Below are 7,839 nucleotides of genomic sequence, written 5' to 3' on the forward strand. Positions count from 1 at the left end.
ATTCTTTTGTAGGGAGTGGAGATGGTCAAGAAAGAGGCGATGCTTGTGTTGTTTTTGACAATTCGAAAGTATTACAAAGTTTATCCGATGCGATTGTTTGTCTTTTATATAAATGTTACCAGGACATTGACATGCATGATTTAAAATAATTTTGATAAATAAAATTTAACAAATTTGAAACATGTCAGCAAGGAAGTGTAAAGGGAGGCATGTAATACTAACATATCATAATCAATAAAACCATTGCACTTAATCTTCTAGTCAATCCATTTAAAGGGGTTTGTACGTTGCAAGCGTTGAAAAGGTGTCATATTTTATTATAAATTGTAGCATGTGCGGTATGAATAAGCTATGCACTTAGTATTGAATGATGTGCAAAGGTAAAGTGAAGTGCCAAATTAAAAAACTGTATATATTTGCATTATATGAGAAGTCTTACACAAGCATAAAAGTTTGATATATACAAAAGATCAATATAAAAATTACTATTTTTAAAGCAATGTACTTTTTGAAAGTTGGATATATAATCTATATATATAAATAACATTTGGAATGGGAAAATGTTTGCAAAACATTTGTACTCTTGAAGCAACGTGCTTTTTGAAAGCTGCATATACAATTATTACATAAATAACATTTGGAAGGGTCAAATGTTTGCAAGTTTTGTGCAATGTTCTTTTTTGAAAGTTGCATATGTTTTAAAAAGCTACATATATAATTTTTACATAAATTACATTTGGAAGGGGCAAATGTTTGCAAATTTTGTGTTTTTTTTTTCAAGCACAATGATGTGATTCAAGAACAATGGGACAAAGCTATCTTGAAGTATATATGATATGAGAGTTGCTTCTGGAGAGTGGTAGCTGCAATGAACTTGACAAATGTTTTGATGGTAGCGGGCATAATGTAGATGCAAAACAGGTTTTCCCTGCATTCGGAGTGAAGACCTGTAAGTATATTACTCCTGACAAAAGAAATGAAAAGTATTATTTGTGTAGATTGCATGAATGCATAGCTTACCATCAGTAATAGTAGTTGGTAGGGTGGAAGAAGCACGGTGTGTGGCAGCCTTTTGTGCAAGATTCGTAAGAAATTGTCTCACATAAATGTAAAACACAAGTAATAGTGTAAGGAATTCCTTGAAATGAGGAACACGTGAAAGCAAATATGTAAAATTAAATGAATAGAGACTAGCATATGTGTTTGTCCAAAACATTAACCGAGCACACAAGGTGTAGAAGCTTTAGGAGCAATATAGTGCATAATTTGCAAATGAGCAATACTGTAAGAAAGTGTGTGAAATGGTAAATGCATGAAAGCAAAAATACAAAACCAAACAAAGGGAGTCTGACAAATGTGTTTGAGCAAAATATTGATCGGGATTGCAAGATGTAGAATCTATAGGAGCTAAGTAGTTGATAACCCGTGTAAAAGGGCACGACAATGATCAAACAAAAAACACTATCAATGCAAGAAAAATATATATTAAATTTTTTTGTTTTTAGAGAAGAGAGCAATATTGAATTCACCAATAATTGCAACTAAAATAATAAGGCAAAGGAGAACAGGATTAACAATAGTATTTGGATATACCATAGTGTGGGGGTGTCTGCAAGGGCATGTTAGACGCAAGCCACCAATCAATTCAATTTGATTATGAAAGTTGAAGTTTTTTTTTTCTATGAACAATGCATAAATAAAAGTAACAAATTGATTATATACGAAACAATGGTTGGGTAAATTTGGACCTTAGATGTAGTAGGGATATAATTGAGATGGTGAAGGCATGTGATGCAAAGGGGAGAATGTACAACTAAGTTGGTTCAGTGGCCTGAAATTAAAAACCATGTTAAATTCAAAAGTATACAACAAAGTTATAGATATTTTTTAAAGACATAAGAATCAACTTACCTCTGGATGAGCTTGATGTTGATTGATCTATGCATTGTGGAAATCAACAATGATTCAATGGTGAACTACAACTGCATGCAACAACCAGGAAAATGAATCAATTTAAGTTGAGTATGGCAAAAAGTAATACTTAACAAATGTCAAAAGAGAGAAAATGACAATCTTTAAAACACTTACACACATTGACAAAGTATTGAAGGTGTAGAAGCTGAAGGAGAAAAGTAGTGGAAAACCTGTGTAAAAGGGCATGACAATGATCAAACAAAATAATACTATCAATGTAAGGAAAATAGATATTAAAAACTTTTATTTTTAGAGAATAGAGCAATATAGAATTCACCAGTAATTGCAACTAAAATAACAAGGCAAGGGACAACATGATTGATGATAGTCTTTGGATATACTATAGCATGGGGGTGCCTATAAGGGCATGTAATGACCAGATATGCCAATCAATTCAAATTGATTATGAAAATTGAAGTTTTTTTAGTATGGACAATGCATAAAGAAAAGTAACAAATTGATTGTATACTACGCAATGATTGGGAGAATTTGGATCTTAGTTGCAGTAGGGCTATAATTGAAATGTTGAAGGCATGCAATGCAAAGGGGAGAATGTATAACTTTGTTGGTTCAGTGGCCTAAAATTAAAAACCATGTTAAATTCAAAACTATACAACAAAGGTATAGATAATTTTCTAAGACATAAGAATTAACTTGCTTGTGGATGAGCTTGATGTTGATTGAGTCGTGTGTTGTGGAAATCAATAAGGATTCAATGGTGAACTACACCTACATGCAACGACTAGGAAATGGAACTTAAGTCTAATATGAAAAATAGTAAAACATTACGAATGTCAAAAGAGGAAAAATGCCAAACTTGAAACACTTAGAGGTGCACAGTTGATGGTAAATGACCAACATCAATGTAGAGCAAACTGTATAGAAAATTTTTGGTTGATGACTAAAGTGTAGAGAAAAGGGAAAAGCAAGGAAAGAACCTAGGAGGTTATAGAAGAAAGCTGGAAATGTTGAAGCAATATAGTACAAATAATGCATAAATAAAAGCAACTAATTAATTGTACACAAAGAAATGGTTGGGTAATTTTCCATCCTTATTGCAGTTGGACTATATTTGAAATGTTGAATGGAGATGATGCAAAGGAGAGAACACATGGCTATGTCAGGCAAGTGGTTTGAAAGCAAAAAGCATGTTAAATTGAAAGTAATAAAAAAGCACTAATTCGTTTACCTGTGGGAGAGAATAATGTTGATCGATTTGTGTGTTATGGAAATCAACAATGATTGAATGTTATTTTTGAGCTGCAAGTTGTCTTGGAAACAAAAAGTGTTAGTGGTACCATCAAAACTGAGAACAAACAAGTGAAAATTGTGTGTAAATGCAAAGTGTGATACGTTAAAAAAAAAAACATAGAGTTCAGGTATATGAAAACATAATAAGAGTTTAAGAAAATTGGAAAAGCAATTGGCACCTTTTTTTGGAGAAGTAAAGGGGGTGTATGAAAAGGGAAAAGGAAAAACAATAAAAAAAAGTTGGAAGTAAATTAATGATACCTGTAAATGCTTTGGGCAGTGTACGTGGTGTACATAATCCATGTCTGAAAGTTGTTAAATCGCCTGTTGAGCTAGCATCTGCATTCAATGTGTAATACGCAAGGATTAGAATACTTGTGCATGTAGAAAACGCGGGAGAGGTAGAGAAGCTAAAAGGGTGTGCAATTGTAAGGTACTACCATGGACTGCAGTAATTTACTTTGAGAGGAACAATTAGAGGTGCATAAGATGTAGTTGTAGGAGAAATTCCAAATATAATGCGAATACAGAGATGAAACATTGAACAGTGGCAATGGAAGACAAATTTGTGAAGGGTGTTGTGTTTGTGTATTCATTGTGAGTATATGCAAATCTATGTGGTTGTACTGATCAACATAATCAAAGTCAATAACAATAGAATATAGGAAAAGTATGGAGAACATGGTTGTATAAAGGGAAAAGTTTATATGATTTGTGATAGAAGGAAGAACACTTGTAACGGTTGAACAAGACGAGGAATACAATTTATGCTACAAAATGTGATATTGGTTTTTGCTTTGTTGTAGGAATCGTAGTAAAAAAAAAAAACATAATAAAATTGGATATAGGAAATAAAAACCATTAACTAGATAGTCAAGTTTTATGCACAGACCACATGATATAAGCACCATAAGTTTTTTTTTTGCAATTTAACAAAAAAAGAATGTGCTAAATAGTGATAGTTTTTGCACAGTCTCACAAAAGAAATATTCTAAACATTGATGAGCCAGCCAAGGCAAGCGATTGGAAAATCATGCTCAACTAGAGCATCCTGGAAACAAATATAAACAATGGGTTTGTCGTAATTTAATTGGGAATATAAATGCAAATGGACCTTGTATGGATACATATGTGAAGAAGTAACTAAGAGAAGTGGTGTATTGATTTACCTTTGTTTTGCAAAGGAAAGATATGGACTTATAAAGCAAATTTATGATGATTCTCAAACACACACACATCATCCTCATTCAAGTTGTTGTCATAGACAAATTTACTCCAACCTGTAGAGAACATTGGTGTGTTATCAATAATGCATTTGACATTTTAGGAGTCTCCATTGTTAGTGAATAGTGTAAGTTGTGTCTGGTGGCGAGGGAGGCATAGTGCACATGATGATTCTTTTGGAAATTTTTGTAATTTGAAAAAATATAAGAAATAATGGCAATAGATGTAAATATATGGTTAAATGGGGCAGATAAAGTATATATCCAAATGTCAACCCAGTACACTAAAATGAGCAATGTTTAAATTAATTATAAAGTGACAGAACAAGCATTATTTGTTTCTTACCATAAGGAGTGGGCCAACAATAGTCCATTGCTTTATAATCATTTGAGTAAAAGGTTTCTTCAAAACAAAGTGAGTTGCAAGTGCAAGTATTTTCTTGGCCAGGTTGCTTGGTTTGTGTGTTGAGGAAATCAACAGAAAAATAAGAAAGAATTAGGCAAATGAAAATTCAAAAAAAAAATTGATTGATCCAGTAAGAAAAGCACATTGTTTTTTTTTTATTAACGAGAAGGGAAGCTATACTAACCACGATTAGAACAATGGTGGATGCATTTTATTTTTTTCATGGGCTCGCCAGATACATCGGCATTACCATGAGCGGAAGTAAGACCATCAAATGGTTCAGGCTTAATTCTTGAAATGGAGGAACATTTTGGGGGTGGATGGGTGTGGTGGTAATCAATAGGGACAATTTTTTGATAGCTAGTTCTGTCAATGATGATAACTTTGAAATAGGAGTGGCATATGTATTTGAAAAGAAGGAAATAACCATGATATAGGTTGTATCCAATTACAAATTGATGCCATCCATGGTCAAACCCAACTTTATTCTCTATGGTTGATGCAGAGCCCCAAGGAACAAAGGTTTCTCACACAAACTCAATCCACCAGACCCTCTACTAAGGTCTCAACATTGTCATGGGTTCTTGTAAAGTCCAACAAAAACATGAAAGGACTCCTCTACACTCCCCCTTTCTCAATGGGACCACACTATGTCCATGAAACAACTCATGGATATACAACTTCTCAACATCAAGACTGTTCTTAATACCAACTCTCCTATCGCCACCTATGGCTACTTGGTTTACAACTTAACCAACATTGAAAATAGGTGTGGACCCTATAGCACCACTTGAAAAACTCTAGGAACACTATTCACAATAAAAATAACACCCTTTTTGTGTTTGCAGATCAATCAAGATAATCAACCTGCTACTAACACTTACTCCTAGTAGCCCTATTTTGAACTTTTGTGGTAGAACTCAGAAATCCTCCTAAGGACACCACAAAATATTGACACTTTTGGAAACCTCCAATGATGACACAAAACATTTCCAAAAATCATAACCCAACTCTTGCATTTGTTGGGTCAAATACTGCTGCTGCAAGAAGGTTAAAATGGCTTTTAGGCCACTTTTAAAAAGCAACCACACTCAAATGGAGTAATCCAATGACACCAATGGATTTAGAAGGTTTGCACACATCCCCAAACAAAAAATCCATAGTCATATAGGGTCCAACACCCATGGTTTTATTGTTGCACCAACTTTAGCAGTCGAATGATCTAGTCACATGAGGATGCCTAGCCTAGGGCATGATCCCAAACTCCACCAACTCAACGGTCAACTCAGAAACCTCCAAAATATTAAATTACATGGTCTCCCCTACAATTCCTCAAAATTTGAGCCAATTTTGTCGGGGGAATGTGGGTTTAAGAGAGCATTTCTTCAAAAACCTTGGTTTTGGAGGGTTTTTCAGACTGCTTGTTACAAAAATGCAGATATCTTCTTTGTTATTCAACCTTTTTCGACCAAATAAAAACCCAAAGATCATCAAAAAATATTCCTATTCAAATCAATGACTTATACTGCACATGGAGTCCGTACAAAATCCGTACAAGGCACTGTTATAGCTGATTTAAGGAAATTTTTTAGTGTTTATTGAATAGGTTCACCAAATTACATCCAAACTTCATCATCAACTCGTCCATTTGACCTCCAAGGCCTTAAATAGGGTTTCTCCAACCTCCTCAACTGAGTCCAACATAATTTTGAATTAGTTAGCCGTTGGAGGGAGGTTAGTTACATTTTGACAACAAAAGTTGTCATTCAACTTGACAACTTTGCACAAACTTGACAACTTGTGACTTTTACCTATGAGACCTATTATAGCACATCATAGACCTTACAAATAGGCCACATAGAAGCCAAAATACATTTTTTTCCTCATGTAGGCATTTTGGATGTCATGTTACCATGGTTGACCAAATAGGTCCAAGGGAGTGCACCCTACAAAAATGGCATCAAAGCCTTACATGACTGATCAAAACATAATGATTAGTCTCCAAAGACCTTATTATGACACAAAAACATTAAAAGAACCTAAAAAATCCTCCAAGAGCCTTCATTGCTAAAATGGTCATCAAAATTTGCAAGGTGCTCCTGCAATAATGGCAACAAGATGAACATCCCATTCATTGCCTGTGGGTCCTTGTAAAATGACATAGTTATTTAATAGATCAAATATGAGATGCATACAAGCTAGTGGGATTCTCTACATATGGAAAGTTAATAAATTACATCATGTAGTTATAAATGACATAAATGAGCTTCGTAAGAAGGGAATGAAGCAAAAGAGTCTAGTTTTTACCAATTTGGTGAAATGGGTTCCAAGCATAACTTTGAAAAAAGATGCAAAGCTGGCATGTTTTACGAGACAATTATAACTACAAGTTGTACGTGGGGCCATAACCATCTGCACCTATTCTTTTATCTTTGATGAACTGACGCTATGTTAAATATATGTGTATCTAATTTAGGTATACATTTATGCATAAACATACAAACATTTAAGTACAACAGTTCATTGAACTGACACATTCATGAGCACATGCAGACATTCATTAGTTTAAGGTAGATCAAAACAAAAACATAGTCTAATTCAAAATAGCGATACATTTGTATATATAATTGTATATGGCAATAAGCATACAAAATTTTTGAGCATAAGTGAAAGAAGATAGTGTGTGTAGCATACAGAGATGACAATGCATATCAATAAATATTTGTACATATGGAAACAATCATACATGAATCATGAACTATGAAGAGCTATCAAAAGAGAGATGTATAATCATTTATTTATAAATACATTCAAATACAAAAAACAAATAGTGAATGCAAAGCACAATGTTCAAGGTTAGCAAAGATGTAGCCATGGATGTATCAAATAGTGAGACCACAACGAAGACAACTAATTGCCTTCAAGAGTGTCTGTTGTTTTCTGTCACTATGTATGCAACCAAGGTTTTGTGAAAATCCAACATAT

This window comes from Cryptomeria japonica, chromosome 1 (assembly GCF_030272615.1).
Source record: "Cryptomeria japonica chromosome 1, Sugi_1.0, whole genome shotgun sequence".
NCBI classification, from domain to species: Eukaryota; Viridiplantae; Streptophyta; class Pinopsida; order Cupressales; family Cupressaceae; genus Cryptomeria; species Cryptomeria japonica.